Source organism: Phyllostomus hastatus, unplaced genomic scaffold, assembly GCF_019186645.2.
Source record: "Phyllostomus hastatus isolate PE091 unplaced genomic scaffold, TTU_PhHast_1.1 phas_scaffold_129, whole genome shotgun sequence".
Classification (NCBI taxonomy): Eukaryota; Metazoa; Chordata; class Mammalia; order Chiroptera; family Phyllostomidae; genus Phyllostomus; species Phyllostomus hastatus.
In genome coordinates, this window is record NW_025334009.1 from 15631295 (window position 1) to 15652562 (window position 21268).

The 21268-nt window shown below is 39.3% G+C and overlaps 1 non-coding gene across 1 annotated transcript; it reads right to left on the reverse strand.

Annotated features, from left to right (window-relative positions):
* Window positions 1-18908: 18908 nt before the first annotated feature.
* Window positions 18909-19034, reverse strand: LOC123830898. Its single transcript, XR_006787835.1, has one exon. It is a non-coding gene; the product is annotated as a small nucleolar RNA SNORA36 family (small nucleolar RNA).
* Between the last annotated feature and the right edge of the window lie 2234 nt (window positions 19035-21268).

Consider the following 21268-nt stretch of genomic DNA (forward strand, 5'->3'; position numbering starts at 1 on the left):
ATAGAATGTCTTTCTTTCTTCTCTTGTCCTATCTAAATTCCACTAGTAATTCCAGGTTACATGCTACGAGACACATCAAGAAGAACAACAACAAAGTGAAATTTCCTTGACTATTTCAAATAACATCAATCACCTTCTTTTTGGACTCTTTTGTATTCATAGTCAGCATTCCAGAGTTTAACACTTAATTACCTGGTTCATGGGTGTTAATGTAATCAATCAATTCTGTGGTATCTTCTCTGTCCATACCCTCATTTCTATGAGCTGTTCCTCTTTCTACTACATAAATCCAGATGAAAAATGGCTTTTAGTTCATATTTGTGTCATATGACCCTTACCCTCTCTGACCACAACTGATTGGACTGCGGTGGCCCTCAGGCCCAGGAGGCCCAAGATCTGGGCCAATCTGATTCTCCAGAGAATCTGAACCCAGCATCACAGAGACAGGATGTGGTAGTTCATGACTTTACGGCCTTCTGTGTACCTCACTTCCAAAATACCGCTGTGTAGTCCCTTCCCTTTGAATCTTGGCTTTAACCAAAAGAAGGCAGCAGAAGTGATATTGTCCTAGTTTTACTACAATGGCCATGTGTTCATGTTTATAATTACAAATGACATTGAAATGTAAAATGGAGCTGATGGCAACATAGGATTGGCCTGAGATATAATGAGCCTATGTTCATGAAGTAAGTGCCTTTCTTGGTGCTTGCTATATGTCTGACACTCAATAGGGGCACAATAAATGTAAGTTGCATTTCCTATGTAAAGACTTAGAGATTGATGGTTTTCTGAATTGTTCTTCAAGTTGTGATGGATATTGAATGCCCAGTTCCCTTAGATTGAATATGCTTATATGTGCAATGGTTGATTAGTAATTGGATAGAGCCTATGGTTCCAGAAAAAATACAAAAAAAATTAAAAAGACACAAGAGATTAGGTCAGAGCCTGGGCTATATGACCATGATGAACCAAATGAGCTACCCAGTTTATAGCTCCTGAGTCATCCCATAATATACTTCAAAGGCTGTTCTTTGTGTTCCCCATCACCACGTGAAGGAGCAAGGTCTTGCCTTCCTTAAGTGCCAGCCCTGGAATCAAGGGAACAAGCTGTGTTATGAGAGTTAAGAGACTCAATACGAAGAGCTTGGAGCATAGTATTGACCCAAAGTGAGGCCTGAATTAATGTCAACCATTATTTTTCCAATTGCACATTGAACAGCTCCTCTAAAATATCCCATAGAAGCACTTCAGACTCTATGTGCCCCAAAGTATATTTGTTATCTAATCATCCACCCATTTTCCAAATCTTCAAAGTAAGAGATCATCTTCAATTCCTGCCCATTTTTTACCTACAATCACATTAGACACCAAGAGTATTGTTCTAATATGTCTCAAACCAACCTCCTCCTCTCAGGCCAACTGTCCAAGTCCATCCTCTGTGTCTACTGTTATATGACATATGTGGTAAAACTAGCTTTTCCCCATAGCCTTGCTCACATTGAATAGACGTTGACTTACTGTTTTTTTTTCCTGTACTACACAACAAGCTCCCCAGAGCCCACTAGCTTATCTTGTTCCTTTCTAAGGAATCAGCACACTGTTTATCCTTATTAATCAATAAATAACTCCTCAGAAAATAATGCTAATAAATAAAGGCTCTGTAGCAGATACTGCAGGGAACTGGCCCAGCCTCCATTTTCAACCTCATTACCCCTTGCATTATTCTATTGTTGAAGCTATAAGAGCAAAAAACCCAATTTCTCAGCCTTGCTTGCAGCCAGGTGTGACCTTGTGACACAGTTGTATTCTATGAGGCAAAAACAGACAGTCATTGGTGCCAATTCTTTCCTTTCTGATTTCCTCCTAAATGTTGTGGACGGAATATCTTCCCCAAAGTTCGTATTTTGAAACCCTAAACCTCAATGTGATGCTGTTAGGAGTTGAGGCATTTGGGAGGTCATTTAGTTAGATGAGGTCATGAAGGTGGGATCCTCTTGACAGGGTTAATACCCTTGTAAGAAATGACATCAGACCTCTCTCCCTCTCTGTCTCTCTTCCTCTCCCATATGAAGGCATAACTAGAAGAGGGCTCTGTCCAGGGAGCAAATCAGCCAACACCATTTATCAGCTGATGTGCTCATACTGATCCCTTTCCCCACTCGCCAATGTTGCAGTTAATGGTTTATTTGAGCAACATTTGCCAGATAATTGTACTTGGCTGAAGAGAATTAGGGGCCCAGGAGATACTTAGAAATGTCAACCAAGAAAAGAGGGGGACAGTGGCAGGTGACTGACTGATAAGCGTCTGAGTTGGCCTGAAATTATCCACTTATTTCTGTTTTCTTTTTAATCTCAGGCTCATGGTCAGAGATAGGAACTTATGTGGGAGGCTGTTTTGTTAATTACATGCACCTGAATCTCATTAGCAAGCCAGGCTGTAGAATCATACCATACACTTAAATAGGGGACTTATTGAATAGGAGTGGGACATCTTCTTTCAGGTGAATAAGAGAAATAATTAAACTATTGTATATCCAAAGAAAAAAAGATCTATGTCCATTACCCTTTGTTTTAAGGGATCAAGTATGCTCAGAAAATGAAGGAAATTATTTAAATCATGCATTGATCTTACTATCAAAATAGGGTCAGGTAAGAACATCAAAGGAAGAAAAAGAGGAAGACAACTGGTTGAGGAGGAAAAGAAAGAAATTTCTTTAGCAGAATGATTGAAATCTTAGCACATAATCTAGGCAGACATGAAATGGGAAATGAGATCTTAGAGACCAGATTAGACATATCTAAGACTGGAAAGGAGACGCATATCTCTCTCACTACTCCTTAATAAAACTGCTCTAAGATCAGAAAAGGTAATTGATCTCAGGGAGGAGATGTGCACAATCCTCCTGGGGTTCCTGAATTTAGGAAATGATTGAGGGATATTTATATAAACTATAGCTAGATATTCCCTAATAAGAACAACTGGGTAAATACCCCTCAAGGACTGAGACAGCCTTGTATAAAATTTGGACAGATTAGGAGGCCTGAGAAGCCAGGATAAAATTCTCAAGGCATTGAGTCATGAATTGGCAGGTGGTATAGTTATTATAGATGGGGAAGAGGGAATTGCCTGTGCCCCAAGGGAACACGCCAGAAAAATTTATGGAATTAGGATCATCTCAAGGGAAAACACAGGGCAAATAGGACCTATTCCAAGGGAACCAGCAACATAAAAATAAACGAGGCCAGTCCTGAGTTGGCTATTGATCCGATGAGGTCATGCCTCCTGAGTGGGATTGAACAGCTCAGGGAAGTGTAGACAGACAAGATTTGTTTGAAAATTGTATGCTTTAGAAAACTGTTCACTCCTGGACTTGGCATCAGATACTCCGGGGGACCCCCCAAAAAAAACAAACTCTAGAGGAGTACATGCAAAAAACAAAGTCTGGGCAAGAAAAACAATATGAAAGAAAATAGGTTGAAAGAACTAAGCCAGCAAGCAGTTCCATCCTCCCAATGGGTAAAGCTAGAGGTCTCTTTCACAAGCAGGTTAAACTGCTGACATCTATGCTGAGGCTTCTGATGGGAACCGAGGATGTGGAACACGGGAGGTCCATTCTTCATGCAAAAACCAGACTCGCAAGGGAAGGAAACGTTACAGACCTGAAACTTACAAAAGCAGAAGAAAGACAGGTTCTCCAGGCGTGTACAAAATTAAACATACTTTAAATAGTTTAAAAATAGTCCTTGCTATCTTTTTTAGTTTGAGGAGTTTCATGCTTAAATGTGATGGAGCGACACGCAAACCTGGATTCCAATCTCAGTGTTGCCATTCACTTATTCTGTGCTCTCACATGACCACTGAAATTCTCTGGGACAGTTTTCTTGTTTTCATAATGATGGAACTATCACCAACCTCACAGGATGATTGTGAGAATTAAATTAGATAACATTTATAAAGCACCCAAGCTGTTTGGCACATTATGGCTGGTCTATAAATGCTAGTTCTCTTTTTTCCCTAAGAGCATTGCTGTGCTACAAGACAAAAAAACAAAGCATTTCATATTCATCCAATAGAGAAATCATTGTTTGGAAAGCTTTGCTCTAATGATTTCACATATATTCATTTATTCATTCACTCATTCATTCAATATTGTCTTAACTGTAAACTTTTTTTTGTTGTTAAGACCAATGCTGAAATAAATGTCCCTTGTATATGTCTTCGTTCACATACATGCGTACATTTATAGGTAAATTTGTATAGGTTCATTCATTTTTAGTTTAATTTGACTCATTGAATATATAAAGTCCTATGTATATAAATACTTATTTATATAAGATAATTTCCTACAAGTTTATTCATTTATTTCAAATCTAATTTTAATTCATGTTGCATATATAAGCCTCCTTAAAACCTCTTTGTAACATTGTGAGTTGCAAAAAATAAGTAAAATAGATAAAAAGAACAGGATCCATAAAGTCAGTTCCGAATTATATGAGGCCTGTCCAGAAAGTATCCAGCCAGATACTAGGAAAAATAGAGACATTTATTGAAGAAGATACAAAAAACATTGTACACAGGACAATGGTGCCTCAGTACCCTTCAAAGTAGGCACCTTGGGACTTCACACTGTTTTCCCAATGTCTCTTCCACTGTTCAAAACACTGCAAAAACCCTTTGTTGGAATCACCATCCTCTGCTTTGCCATATTTTCCTGAATCTCACTGATGGTCTGAAATCTCTTCCCTTTTAAAGGTGATTTTAGTTTTGAAAAAAGTCAGAAGTCACAGGGCACCAAATCTGGGCTGTAGAGGGGCTGAGTCAGCTGGGTGATTTGATATTTTGCCAAAAATCTCTGCATGAGATGTGTTGCATGAAGAGGTGCATTGTCATGATGAAGCTGCCAATCACCAGTCACTCAAAGACGCAGCCTTCTGAATCATCTGAATAGTTTCTGTGGAGGAATGTTCAAACTTCATGCAAAATTTGATGTAGATTCATTGCCCTACTCACTCAGTCATTTTGAATGCCATGGCCATACAGTGCACATGCTCACTTGGCGTTTACTGATCCCACTGACTAGTACAGTGAAGTTGTCATTGTTCACTCATGCGCATTCCAGTCCACTCTCCTTGGTTGCCAGGTTACATTGACGTCATGACAATTGTTCTCATATATTAACAATGGCTGGAATATTTCCAGACCTTGTAGATACAATAATTTCTTACTTCTACATTTGCTATACTGTATTTGCCTACTCTGCCTCTTTCCAATAAAGTTGCCATAGCACAAAGTTAACAAAGTAAAGATTTAAACATAGTAAAGTGTTTACAATACATTAAACCAATGGAGCAAGTGTCTGGGTGTCCTTCCTTCGTCCCTCTAGATCTATTCTCCATATTTTCTACCTTGCTCTGTGGCCTGGGAGGCTGACCCATATGGTCTACACCAGGGGTTGGCACACTATGGCCGGCAAGTCAAATCTGCTAACCTCCATTTGTTTAAATATTGTCTGTGGCTGTTTTTATGCTACATCTGTAGGTACCAATATTTGTGACAGAGACCATAGGGCCCACAAAGCCTGAACTCTTTGTTATCTGGCTGTTTGCAGAAATCTCCGTAAAGAGATTTGCCAGTCTCTGACCTATACCACTGGCTCCTTCGTCCTCTTGGTTCAAGTTGGGTTGAGTCTTTGGAGAGCATGGCAGGAGACTGAAGGGAAGGAGGAGAGGGCAGTTGGGGATGTGATTTCTTTGTCTCCCTGTGTGGTTGCCACAGGATGGCTCTGTTTCCAGACTGAGGATCTCAGGGCCTCTCAGGGCCTCTCTCCAGTCAGCCTCCTCTGTCTTGGGTTCTGGCAATCTTACTCCATCCAGCCCCTCAGGCCTGGGGATGACACCTTCTTGCTGTCATTAGCTCTGGGGCCCAGTAGTATCCTTCCTGGTTTCCTGAAACTTTGTCCATACCTGTGCAAATGCCCTTTATTAAACTCTCCTTAATTTACCTTTATATAAGGATAACTTCTGCTGCTGTTGTGACTCTGACCAATAGTAAATGACAATACCATATCATATATGTATATATAGTAATACCATAAATATATATATTCTCTGATCCTAATTTTATGAAAAAAGAAGATACTGAAAATAATTTCACAAAAATGGTACTAGCAGTTATCTGCACATAGTAAGATTATCAGTGACTTTTATTTTGTTTTTCTTGTTTTCATTGAATCTATATGATGAAGATACATTACTTTTGTGCTATGAAAAAAGCTAAATAAATAATATAATAAAGAAAAATAGCTTAGAATCTTTGACCTTGTAGTTAATTGGGCCAAACCTATCTATACCCTAAAGCTCAGTAGAGAGCTTTTCCTGGGAAAGCAATGTACAGAGGAGAGCACATTGCCTTTGGAATCATCAAGCATGCTCTGTCACTCAGAGTCTGGTTATGAAAACGGACAGAAGACTCAGATACACACAATTCATAGGCATGTGCCTACTCTTAGGCATGCACACAAGCACATACACCCAGAACTGCAAAGTCTTGTCAGCTCAATAGCTAACCTTGCACAATGAGATGCATAATTAGTAAAACTGCTCAGTGACAGTGCTGTTTCCTTGGGCTCAGGGTCCTAGATTTCTCAGTTCTTGCATGCTTAGTCATAGCTTTCCATAGTGTGCCCCATACTGATTGGCTGGGCTGTGAGGAACCTATGGTGTTGGCTCTGTGCAATTTCAGATTCAGCCATCTCCCAAGCCTCTTCTGACTGTTGTTTGTTTGAATTTCGATCATGAACCCAGACTGCTAGTGTCTCTCTTCTCTCTTCTCCGGTTCTGCTTGGGGGTTGTGGTGGCCAAGACCACTCTGACCTATCCCTATCCCCACAGTCTTTCTTAATTTCAAATCCCTAGAAGCAGTTGTTGGGTTCTATTTCTTTTTCTTTCCAGAAGACCTAAAGCTCATGCAAATTGACCTCTGGGACAAGATCTACATAAAAAAGAAGCCTGCATTTGTTAGGCCACACAAAGCTCCACTGCAACCGTTTTTGCAGGTTTATGATCTCTGTGAAGTATTGAACTAGAAAGCTGAGCTTCCCAGTGTTGAAGTGATTAATTAAAATAAGCTGAAGTGAAAGTAGCAGTCTAGCCTTTAATCACTTACTGTGACAGCCTAAACAAGAGACTAAACAGAAAAAAAGAACCAGATAGCCCTTGTTTCATTTTTTGGACCAATGTTACCTGGTTAGTTGGGTGAATTAGCACAGACTTGGGGATCATCTCACTATTGGAGGACACTAAAAAAATCTTCTACTGGGGGCTGGGAGATGGGTAGAGAAGAGAGGGAAGGATTAGGAAGAGAAAAATATTGACTATTGAGTCAGAAAGGTATCTTCAAGATTCACTAGATAAGGCTATCATAGCAGAGGTGCCTGAGAAGGCCTTGGTCAAGGGCTCCCCAGTATGAAGGTTTCCATATGTAGGTATGTGGGTGAGAAATGCAATATGTGCACAGCTGATGCCTGCAGCAAGTAGAGGAAATGGTCCACCCACCACCTACCTCTCCAGGCCTGCCAGGTAAAGCCTTTTTAATTGCCTGTGGTCAGACCTGAAAGATCACATGTAGGATTTTGGCCTGGAGCTGGAATCCTCAGTGTTTGCTTGCCCACACTAAAAAACTAGTGAAGAACATTCCAAAGACTGCTGTTTGTACAAACAAGATTATTCCAAGGGTCTTGTTAATGCCTGCCTTGTCCATGCCAGAAGCAGATCTTGAGGAAAGAATTCAAGTGCAGGTAGTTAATTTGGGACAAGAAGGAAAACACCAGTAGGGGAGTGGAAAGTTGAAAATAGTAGGGCACCAGGCTAAGTAATTTTCCTGTGCCCTGTTATTGTTATTCCCATTTGAAAGAAGAGGAAGCTAAAATTTAAGGAGGGGAAGGAGCTATCCCAAGGTCCATAGACCATGAGCCCAGAGTCTTTCTGATGGCAAAGGCCATTCCATGACCACTGCACACACTAATTTCTGTCCCAAATAGAAGATCAAAGAGAACATATAAATAAAAAGTTATAGTAAGTGTAACAAACTTTTTTCTAATTTAATGTTTTGGTTGGGAGCTGATTCTCATTTTATCTTATTTTTTCTAAACAAATGCATTTATTATGCCTTTTTACAGTGGCTCTGGGAAGCTCATAACTGCTGAGTATGAGCTCTGGAGTATGTAACCTCCCCAGGAGAATGCATTTTGCTAAAAGCTTGGACAGCAGAAAGAAAAAAATGATAAAAAGGACCATGTTGGGCATCTAAAATACTGATGACAGAGGACCAGAGGCAAAAGGAAATGGAAAGAAAGTGAGGCAAAGAAATGAGGGAGAAATGAAGGCACTGAGAATATTCATGCATGTCCCCACGGAAAGCCAAATGCTTTGGATGCCTGGAACAGAATATAACTACAAAAAGTCCTGAGTCACAAGGAGGCCTTCTATCCAGGAACCAGCATCATCTTGGACAGAGGCAGGACACCTGAAAAATGTGTGAAGGGCCACAGTGGAGAATGTTAAACATCATGTCCTCACGCTCTGCTCGTTTGTTGTATATGGATAACAGCTTAACTTTGGTGGGGGGTAGGTGAAATATCATCTAAGGCCCTCTCAACTTTAATTCTAGCTATGATTCCCTGTAACTTGTTAGTTTCAACTTTTGGTTAAGAGCTTCTTTATCTCCTCCCATCCCTCCTTCACTTAAGTTTCAATTTCCCATTCTCTGATTCTTTTTCTATCTCTCCCCTCCCCCACCTTCTCAAACACTTTTTAGGAGTATGGACTCTCCCATTCATTTTATATTTCCCATTGTTTCAAGTTCTAAATTATACATATATTTTGCTTTTAATAACTTCCTGCTGTGTGATTGAGGTTTGACTGCTCAAACCATTTATGCTTCTTGCTGTTTGTGGAGCTTCCCAACTAACATAGAAGGCAAATTTCTGCAAAGTGTTAAGAGGGGAAATTTAATTTAGGAAATATTTATTGAATACTGGCTATGAGCGAGCTATGACAGAGGCTTCAAGAACCCCTGGTCTAGTAGATGGGATAAAAATGCATTACTGAATGATCATTACACTTAGGAAAGCAGCAAAGCCAAGATATAAAACAAATAAAATAGGCAATGAAAAAATCGAATTTTATTTTTCAAAAAGATCAAGCAGTGAAATAGTCATGCTTCAATTTTATTCAAACTTACAACTTACATTATGTTTAACTATTACTGATTTTATATATATATATTTAACATTGGGAGAACACTATAATCTTTTCAGAGTTTAGAACATGTACAAGTCCTTATCTGGCCATAGTTATAAGACACAGGGGTTCCTGTGATAGTGCTCATCTTAACTGCAAAGCACCTTACAATTTGCATCACTATTTTCAGCATAGTTTTGTGAGAGAGGAAATGCAAGTGGCACTCCTATTTCATAGATAATGAAGTTGAGTCTTAAGTTAAATACTTCCTAGTAGCTAGTGAAGACTATGCAGCTTTTAAAGATCAGATGCTAAAGGAAAGGCCAACTGTGGTTCAAGGGAAGGTCTAAATGCACCTGAAAGGCATCACAGAAGTGCAGGGTGTGATGGAGGAACACAGCTTTAAGGAACAGTTAAGGTTTCAAAAGGAGAAGATGGCAGAAAGGTCTTGTCAGGTAGGGTCAATCACAGTGACAAAGACAATTAGGCAGGAAGTTAGAGGGCTTTTTCAGGGCATGGCATCAGAGATGAATAAAAATGTGGAGAAAGTTCAAGAGCAGGAACTAGCAAGTGATTACCACTATACTTTTTGAAGTTATAGTCTTTTGTAAATCCCCACTAATGATTCTGAAAACATTAAAAGAAAATGATATTATACCATAAGAGTAAAAGAAGTCCCTGAATCCAATGAAAGGCTGTTTTTGTTTAATGGGCTCATACTGAATTAAGACTAGACATTAAGACTAGACACAGAATCGGATCAATTGCCTTGACCTTGCTTAGTAAGTCAAAATCAAGTGCACCGGTGATCCCCTAACTAGACTTAGAGAGAAGCCAGCTACGAAGGCATTCCCGTAGCTTCTGCACTTCCATCTGGTTGTTTAAAATTAAGACATTTATCTAGATTATCCATCCATCCATCCATGCAAACATTCTTTAGTTGAATGGAAAGTCACTGAAAAACTACAGAATATCGGAAGCGTTTTTAAAAAAAGAACTGTACTGTATAGTCCAGTGTCTCAGCCATAGCTGCTTTCGAGATGCACTGCTGACAGCAGACTAGGGTCTGAGACCTTCAAAGGTAAAACATCGATGACATATATATATATATTTTTAAATATTTTATTTATTTATTTTCAGAGAGGGAAGGGAGGGAGAAAGAGAGAGAGAGAAACATCAATGTGCGGTTGCTGGGGGCCGTGGCCTGCAACCCAGGAATGTGCCCTGACTGGGAATCGAACCTGTGACACTTTGGTTCGCAGCCGGCGCTCAATCCACTGAGCTACGCCAGCCAGGGCTCGATGACATACATTTTTTTAAGACCCAGCATTTCTATCCACTTTCCATGTTGACTGGTACCTAAGACTGGGTATGTACTTGGGATCCTATTGCATCCCAGCTCCCCATCACAGACTCACCATCTCCATTCAAGTCTGGGGCTTATCCTTGAACTTAGAGCACTTTCCCCCAAGTACCTGCTTTGTACTGGTGTGTAGTTTAAGAGTCAGGTCTTTCTTTCATCTGCTTTGCGTTCCTGTGGCTAGTCCCACCACGCTTTGTTCCTAAGTTGTTATAACAATTTAGCTGTCTCTAAAACTCCATTGCCACTCACTGCTAACCCAGTACAGCCTTCATAAAGATGAAAAGCACCAAATAAAAATGTGTAACGTAGTAAAGGCTAAACTTGGTCTTCATATCTGAAAGTGGGCTGTTCAGCCAAAGAAAATTTTAAGTCCTTGAAAGGAATCATTAAAGAATGTTATTTTCAGGTTGGTCATAGGTGCCGCTGCTTCTCTGAATCAGAACTGATGAAGCTTTTTGTGCTTTGGTTTCCTTCCTCATTTCGGAAACCTAAAACTTTTGAATCATGTCAAGATGTTTGTCTAGAGAAGAATATACTTTCTTTTTTCCAGGTGACCTACCAAGCTCAGACATGATGAACATAGCTTGATGCTGTTGAAAAGGATTCATGAAAAGGGAACCGGCGATAGCTGGGAGCATTTCCAGGCTTTTGCTTTTTTGAAAAGACACAGGCACAGATCCCTCTCGTCAGCAAGGCAAACAAATCATCCTCAAGAATGGTCAGGGGAAACTTTAGAACCCGACGGCCACCTTGGTCGGTGAGATTTGACTCTTCCCTCAAGTCCCAGGCTCAACCTCTCTATCCTCCCGTGAGCAAAACAAACTCCCAGGTTGAAACAAACAGGAACTGAAAACTGAGCTTTTAAAAAGCTTTTTTTTCCTTAAACACTAATATTTGCTTGCCAAGAGCAATGAAAACAATGATGTTTCTTTCCTCATCTATCTGAGAGTGAGCTGGACTAATGTGGAGGGGGAAGGAGCTAGAATTTCCCTGTGAATGTACTTTTTCCTCTATTGTTTCTGCACTTGCCCACACAGTGCGTTCCCCACACAAGAGTCAGAGCGCTCCTTTCAAAAGCCGAGTCTGATCATGTTATGATACCTTTGTTCCGAACTCTCTGGCTGTTCCGTCTTCCTCAGAGTAAAATCCAAAATCCTGACAATGACCTACGGATCCCTCCTTAGATTTGTTCCTGGTTACTCTTCTGTGTCTGTGACTTGCTTCTGTCCCTCGTCCCTGGCAGTCATGCTGTCCTTTGAAAACAAGTACAGGGTGGGTACGAAATAGGTTTACAGTTGTGAGTACATGAAGCATAGGGTGTATTCTTGTATTATTGTTTATGAATCATGTAGTATTTTCCATACGCACAACTATGACTTACATTTGCCCCACCTTGTATAAAAACCCATTACTGTCTGTGCAAAATTCTCCAATGGCTTCTAAATTTCTCTGTAGGAAAAGCCAAAATCTTATAGGACAAACATCTATAAAATCTTGCCGGTTTGAGCCTCTAAGAATCATTTCTTCAGCACCTTGCTGTATCATTTTTCTCCCAACAGAATTGGTCATGAGCAAATATACTATATACTTACTTGTTTACATGCTTTTTGGGGATCTTTTCATACTAACATGTAATCTCTAAGAGTTAAGAGATGTTATTTCTGATTCATTTTTATATCTCTAGTGCTTAGAACAATGCCAGGACTTAATATTTGACTCAATAAATCTGTAATACTTGCAAGTGATATATACCCAGGTTTACCTGGCAGCTGGTTAGCTCTTTATTGAGAAGAAAAAAGCGCACATTAATATTCTGTACTCATGCTATTATTTTTTCTAGTTAATTCTGTTTTAAAATGTGCAACTATGTGTTCTGAAATATTAATAATTTTGTCTCCTTCTTGTCATCAATTTTATATCTTGTTTATATTTTATCCTTAATACCTGGATTAGCACTTTCAGGAGAATGAACATGATATTGGTGATAACGAGCATCCTGCTTTGGTCCCAGTTTTAAAGGCATACCCCCAGTGCAGGATTTTTCAACTTTGATACTGTTGGCATTTGGGCATAGATACCTCTCAGTTATGGGGGATGCCTGGTGCATTGTGGGATGTTTAGCAGCATCTCTGGCCTCTGTCTACTAGACATCAGTAGCATCCCACCAGTTGTGACAACCAAGTGTCTCCTAGGGGCAAAATTGCCCAGAGTGAGGAGTGCTGCTCTAATGTTTCAATGTTACATTGTTTATAGGCCAAATTTCCTTGTGTCAGTAAGAGAGTAATGCTCTTGCTCCTTGTGGGAGGAAAAATTAATACAAGCTTTCTGGAGAGCATTTTGGCCCTCAGTACCAAAGGCTTAAGAAATATTTCTTTCCTTGACCCAATTATTTATTCTCCAGCATTTCATTCTAAGAAAATAATCAAAGGTGTAGACAAAGATTTATGTTCAGGGATGTCTATTGCTGCATTATTTATGACTGTGAAAGAATTGAAAGTAACCTCTCCAATAATAGGAATAGCTCAAGAAATTATAACATTGTAGGATAGGATTTTTTCCCTCTGTAAAAAATTATACTTTTGAAAAATATTTAATGGCATAGAATAGTTCCTATCTATTATATATTTGTGTGTGTGTATACAGGGTGTGGCAAAAGTAGGTTTACAGTGGTTCATATGGAAAATAATACAATAGTTAATAAATAATGAGACAAGAATAAACTCTGTGTTTTGTGTACTCACAACTGTAAACCTACTATTGTCCTGCCCTGTGTATAAAAATAATATCTTAGGATCAAGAGGTATATAAAACACTATATATATTGTGATCTTAAACTCTTTATTATTACTCACTTATGGATTTGTTTATTAACTTTTAGAAAGAGAGGAAGAGGGAGAGAGAGGGAGAGAAACATCGATGTGAGAGAGAAACATTGATTGGTTGCCTCCCACGCATGCCCCAACTGGGGATCAAACCCACAACCTTTCAGTATACAGGACAATGCTCTAACTAACTGAGCCACCAGGCCAGGTGGCTGTGATCTTAAACTCTTGTTTCATGCACATTCTCTCTGTTTCTCACACACACACTTGTTTTCTGAACAATTTTTTGCAGAATAAGATGAAATAAAAATCAAATGACAACTATATGTCATAAGACACACCACTTTGGCTCTATGGCCTTTGTTGAGAGAGATAATGGTTCTAGCGTTCAGCGAGTGGATGCTTTTTTCTTTGTGAATGTTGAAGCTACTACAGGCATGTAAGCCTTTTTTTTTCTTTTTTGAATTTAATATTTGTTATAGGGAAGGTGCTTAAGGATGGATAGGGGTTAACAATATAGTACATTTTTCCAGGTTAATTTTGTTTTGTGCTAAGAGCCTTTGCCCAAAGAGGCTTTTTTTGGTGAGATGTAGTAGGAGTGGGTTTACAATACTATTTCTGTTAGATCTTTGTTTGTTTAATGTATATTTCTTCCTCTTGACTATAGGGTCTATGGCAGCAGAAGTTGAGCTTATTTTATTAACCACTATATTGCCAGTGTTGGATATATATTATATCCTTTCGCTGCAACTCTGGTGCAGTTAACTCCTACCTGGAGTTAATGCAGATGTCACAAGTGAAGGGCACAGTCCCCAATACGCCTGCTCTTACTTCTACTCCTGTAATGACTCTGGGGGTTCCTTGGCCAACCATGCTTCTGAGCAGCTGACTACAACTTTGAGGGTTCCCACTATCACTCAGGTTTGATAATTTCTTAAAAATGACCCACAGAACCCAAGAAAGTGCTACATTTATGATTACAGTTTTATTATAAAAGACACAGATTAGGACTATCCTGAAGAAGAGACTCATTGGGCAAAATCAAGGAGGGTCCCAAACATGGATCTTGCATGTCCTTTCCCTGTAGAATCAGAACATGTCGGCCTGACAGCTTTATCCGTATAAAATTACCAACCAGGAAATCTCACCCAAGCTTTAGTGTCGTGAGTATTTATTGGGGTTTCATTATATAGGCACAATTAATGGAACATTGGCCATGAGGTTAACTCAATCTCCAGCCCTCTTCCCTCCCCAGAGTTTGGGCTGATAGCATGTGGCTCAAAGCCCAACCATCTCAGCATATGATTGGTCTTTCCAGTACAGTCAGCCCCTGTCCTGAAACTACCTACCAGCCCACCACGTGTCACCTTATTACACAAACTCAGGTTTGGTCCCAGGGGCCCACCATGAAGAACACACACTCTCCAGTCACTTGGGAAATTCCAAGGGTTTAGAAGCTTCCTCCCAGGAACCTGGGACGAAGATCAGACAAATTCTTTACACAACAGTTCTCAATAAACATTGACTAATTATCAATGTAAATATTGAGTGAGTAAGTAAATGAGGTGCAGTAGAACTCCCGTCCTTTCTAGTCCTGAAATTCCATAAGGATGTTGTTGATGCTAAAAGCAATAGCTACAATAACAACAATAAAAATAATTATAACATTTACATTCTAAAGCCTTGGTAGCCATCAGGACTGTTAAAGAATATGCTGGCCCTGGCTGGTGAGGCTCTGTTGTTTGGGCATCAGCCTGCAAAGTGGAAGGTCTCTGGTTGGATTCCTGGCCAGGACACATGCCCAGGTTGTGGGTCTGGTCTCTGGTTGGGGCATGAATGAGAGGCAACCAATCGGTGTTTCCTTCTCACATCAATGTTTCTCTCCCTCCCTTCCGCCTTCCTTTCCCCTCTCTCTAAAAATAAATATATACAATGTTTTTTTAAATGCTGTTTTTTTTCTCTCCTTTTAGGGACATGATGAATGGCAGGTGGTTCTCCATCCTGTATGAAAGTAGGCATAGCTATGTGACTTGCTGTGACCAAGGAAATGTTAGCGAAGCTGCTACGAGTCACTTCTGGATAGTCTTTAGAAGCCACTTGACTTTTGCCACATTCTTTTATTCATTGTATAAGCATGTATTGAGAAGCTAGTGATCCAAGCTGGACATGTAGAATGAATAAGAAGTAAAATTATACTGGGTTAAGATTTTGGCATTGTTTATGACTCCAGCATAATTGTTCAAGCATAGCACATAGACACAATCTGTGAGGTGGTCAGAATGAATAGCCTCATTATTATGAATGAGGAAATGGAGGCACAGAGGGGTTATGTCCAAATTCACATTATTGGTTAGTGGCAGAGCTGAGTCAAGGATTCGGATGCAAGGAGTGGTCTCCAAATCTAATGGCTAAATCGTTCAAATCAACAAGGGTAAAGCGATGACAGATTGGTACCTAGAGAAAGATACTTGATGATGGTGGGCGGAACCTTGAGGCACAGCACTATGTGGGATGGTTTCTACACTCTGCTACTGTGTTTGGTTTTATTTAATTGCTTTGTTTTTTAAAAGTTACTTGCTTTGAGGAGGAGAGAGTCTGGAAGAGTCCCTGGATATGCTTTTGACATTTTGTATTCCATGCCTGTAAAATGGTGGAGGTTTTTAATTGTTGGCTGCTTTTTGAGAATAAATACAGACACTGCATTTAAAAGGATTTCTGCATGCCATATGGAAAGTCTTTGATGATGCCCTGGCATTTGAGGAGCAAAGCATCCAAATGAATAAATAGCTGTTGCATGTGATGGGATAGAATTTAAATGTCCGCCAGGAAGGACTGAGGAATATCTATTCAGGTCCCTCTTGACCCTTGTATCCTTTGAATGCTGAATTGGATTTTCTTTCTAACACTTTCACTGTCTCCTGTAGTTTGAATGGGAAGCAAAATCACTGAGTACATTCACGAATTATAAACAGTCATGTTTTGACTTCAGGAGACAGGTCTGAAGCAGAGCTGAGCAGGAGTATCCTGGGAGGCTCTGAGACAGAGAGAAGGTGTAAGCTGTAAGTTCCAGCAGTTGTCCATCCCTCTCGGCCTCAGGGATATCCCTCCTCTGAGCCTTCCTGGCACTAAGGTCTGCACCAGTTGTCCTGTGTGCATTGAACAAACATTGCCCCCTCATGTCCGCTAACTTCTCTGCCCTTTACTTGTCCAGAAGCTTTCCATTGGCCCATAAAGAAACATTCCATATTTGACACTTTGAAAAAAAATCCCCTATGTAGAGCTCTGTATGTAGAAAACAATAGATATTTATTAATTATAGTTGGGTGGGAAATGGGGATTTATTGGGAAATTGGATTGAAATGCTTTATCCATCTCTATGGTATCCTCTGAGAGACTTTTCTCCAGGAAAAAACAGTTGGCTGTTAAAATGCTCAGGAGACCACTAGAAAAGTGTCGGTCACAGAAAGCCAAGTTGATTAGACTTGCTGCAGTGAGCAATAAGTCTAATATGTTGACCCTTGACAGTGTTAGCGATATCTCAGAGGGGAAGTGGGAGGGATACATATTGGGTTTAGGAATGCCGGAGAACTAATGGGTATTGGGCAGAATTTATGATGTAATATTTTATGTAATGTAAACGTGAGGGTCTTGAAGTATGTATCTGATGCATAAGCTGTTAGTTTCATTGCTTCACAGTTTTACCTCCTGGGTGCAAGTATTTTCTAGATCGAGTAGCTATTTGGGGGTGGGGACTCGTCCCAGTATTGTTTAGCATGGAGGGGAAAATGCTGTTTGTGCATAAATATTTCTCACTTAAATTGGCAAGACAAAAAAAGGAATATTTAGTCCCAGTACTGTTTAGCACAAGGACAGAAAACTTTGCTGACTTTGGTTCTCAGTGTAGACAGAGAACCTGGCCAGTCTTTTGGAGACTTTATGTTTATAGCCCCAGCCACTAGCAAATTTCTTTTCTCTAATCCTTTTCACATTTAGGACCTGCACCATTTACATGGTATTGATCATGGAAGTTCGAACTGAATTACTTAAACCAACTGCAGTTGAGCTAAGGTGATAATATAATCCTCTGGCAGAAAAGACAGCTTTCTGCTTTTCAAAGTCACTGAAGGTTTTCATAGCCTCCATGAGTCAAGTATCTTCTAGTGTGTGAAGTGGTATATTTATTTTGTCTCCGGTCAGTCAGAAATAATTCAACATTTACGTTTGTAGTAGTTCCTTTTCAAAAGAGGTTGACCTTCCATTGCTATATGAATGGTTCTTCCCGAAATGATGCTGTTTCCCCACAGGAGTTAAGTGTGATTACTCCCTAGTCTTGAGTAAAACATTCCCTATTTCTTGAATGTATTGGTGCTAAGGCCTCTTTCTTAGAGAATACAGTAAGTAGAGTGGATTATTTTGCTTATTTGAATCATTAGCCATTGCATCCTAGCCCCCAAATGGCATAATGACAAAGTTGAAAATCATTTATTTAAATTAGTAATTTTATGCACCAGTGGTTTGTGAAACGCAGGCAGAGTAGAACTGTACAATAGGGAAACATGCCCGTGCTCATAGAAGGATAGATTATACAGTCAGAATCTGGAGTTTAAATGATGTGTTTTCTTCTCGGTTTGCAAATAACAGTTAATGGTGATAAGGACAGAGCAATCCTAATGTAATTTCTTCTCTGGTAATATGTCTTAAGATGAGGAAGCTATTTTCAGTTCAAAAGATGACTTTAAAAGAACTAAGTTTAAAGGGCTACCCGAAACAAAAGAAAACAAAACAAACTCAGAGAGAATTAATTTGTTTTCTTTGAAAAAGCAACTTCTTGGTCCTTCTCTATTAGTTTTGAAGTTTTCTTAGCAATATCAGCATTTTCTCTGCATAACAGACAAAAGCATCATCATCATTATGTCATTTGTTGAGTAAGCACAATGGGAAAGGCATAGAGCAAGACCCTTTAATTGCATTACCTCAATCAATCCCGTTAACAACTCTGTGAGGTAGGTATTATTTACCTCATTTTCAGATGATAAATGTGAAGGTCAGAGAAATTAGTGTTGTTTTTGTTGCACATTGTTTCTCTCAAACACTTATGAGTCATTGCATGTGAGAGTCAAAATGCAACTTGGAAACCACCCAGCTGTGTAGATAAGGAAGTTGAGGCACACAGAAGGGAAATGACTCGAAGCAGAATATTGCTGCGGGTTGCACATTGCGGTGGACAATGCAATTGGACATCCCCCATCCACACTAGGTCAACATTGGTCATTTCTTTCCCCTCACCCATTATTGATCCAGGAAGGGACAGTTATGGGCAGTGAAGTGTGGGGGTAAGTATGCTATTGGGTTTCCAGGGACAAGTTCACTGATCCTGAAAGAGCTGCAAGGAGAGAAGGTAACCATCTTTTCATCAGCCCAAGAAATGATGCCAACACCAAGGTTGGTAAAGAGACAGAAAGGTCTTATATTTTTTTTCCCATTTTCATAGGCTGGGAGGTAAATGGATAGAGCAATACTTCCTATCCAATCATCTCCCCTGGCCTGTGTTTCAATGTCCCAAAGTTTAATGAGCACAAAGCACTTGTATTCGTGATGATGCTGTTGGACCTCTGATTCAATGAAATCTGGAGCTCATCCTACTTCTGCACTCTATAGTTATATAAAAGATCTATAGTTGTACAGTTATAAATATATAGTTCTAATAAATTTCCTAATGACTTAATTCAGTTTGAATCAGGGTTGCTACTTGCTGCTGAAAGGATATAAATATTTGACTTGCAATTACCTTGCTCTCTCTCGTGAGCAGGGAGAGTGCTGGAAAAGAGAGGAATGAAATCAAAAGCAGGCCAAATCACTTTAAGTGGAAAAGGATAAGGCTAGGAGGGGTCACCTGAGATGAAGAAACCAGCAAGAGCCAGGGTAGGGAGGAGTGGGGAGAGGAAGAAAGAGGAAAAGAGAAAGAGAAAAAGGAAAAGGAAGAGAGACATGTGCTGTGATGGGCAGCTTTGGGGAGAGATGAATTATTATTTTTTAGTAACTCCGCTATGTTGTGCTATGGGAAGCCCTAGTCTCCAGCTTCTCAAGAGACATTTTGAAATTTATTTTGTCTAGTTCTTAGAAAAATATTCAGTTGGTGTTTTATTCTTATCACATTATATTCCATATACAAATTACTTTTGGGGGGATTGACTGTCTTCCCATACAAGGACAGAGTAGGCACATTCATTGCTTCAACTTTTCCTACTTAAGTGTTTTTCTTAATGCATCTTGCATATTTCTCATTAATTTGAATCAATTCTATCCAAATTTATTCCTAAATAGTTTATATTTTGCGTCTCTTGCAATAGATATCTTTTCTTCGATGATATTTTCTAACAGTCTGCTGTTTTTACACAGGGAATACTATCTATAGTGTTATTATTATACACTCAACCTCCTTGTCTGTTTTTCATTGAAATCATTATAGCATGAGAGTTATGATTCTCTTAGGCTTTCTGTGTACACAATCATATTATCTGCAGGTAATGGTAATTTTACTTCCTTCTTTCTAATTTTTTATCCTTTTAATTTTATTGTCTTAGATAATTTCATTGGCTAGTACCTCCATAAGAATGTTAAACAATGTGGTATCAGTGGATGTCATTGACCTGTTACCAACTTTATTGATAATATTTGTTGTGTTTCTCTGATGTTGCTTTCTGAATTGTGATGCATGTCTATCCATAGGCACATTTTTCTCTATCTAAATTAAAAAGGAAGTATTCATCTATTTCAATGGAAATCACCGTAACAAACTTGTCCCTTTTGCCTGGGAATTGCCCTCTTTTATCACTAAAAACCCAGCATCCTGGGAAATTCCTCATTCCCAGACAAATCAGAATAATTGGTTATTTGAACTAAAATGAAGAATGGATGTGAGTCTTATCTGGTCATTTTTCAGTATCTGTGTGGATACCTTATGATTTTCAATTTGGTTAATTAATATAATTAATTGTATTTATATATTTTATAATATAGAGCTGTCTATTCCCTTTTGCCATGGACTCCAATGAATTATTTTATAGTAGTTCTCTAACTGATTGCTGACTTCTATTTGCTAATATTTTATGTTAGGTATTTTTGTCAACAGTCAAAATGAGATCAGTCTTTGGTCTTCCTTTTTGTGTGTGATCTTTGTTGTGTCTGTGTCCCAATGTTGTGGTGATTTCATTAAAATTTTGGAATATTTATTTCTTTTTATAATATCTGCAATGATTTAAATAGGCTTTGCTATTCCTTAAACTTTTGGTAGGCTTTTTTTGGTAAAACCATCTGGACTTGGTGTTTTGTGATGGATAGCTTTTTGACCATTTTTTTTTCAATTCAAACCCCCCAGTAGTAATTGGTTCATTTACATTTTCTGTCTCTTTGGCGGTTTGTTTTTTAGTAATTTATGTTTCATGGAACAATACATTTGTTACTGTAGCCAGTCAGTCCAGCACCAGGGACTCTCCCTGTTTGGCAGGGGGAGGTTCTAAATACTGAGTGTGTCAAAAGCTAGAAATATAAATGAATAGGGCCCAAGTGCAAGGAAAACTAGAAAGATAATTGAACAGGAAAAATTGCCCTCCCTTCCCTATCCTTATAAGAACCTCAGGCTTGAGCAAGAAGATCGAGATGGTATTTGTGACAGAAGTCCACCATTCTCCCAGGTCACACAGCACCTGAATAATAAAACCTCTTTCCTTTTGCACCAACACCTGCCTCATGGGTTTGGCTTTTGTGGTGGCAGGAAGCTGAGCCTCTGCTTTTTGTTCGGTACCACTTTCTTCAGGTTTTCAAATTACGTGAATAGAATAGA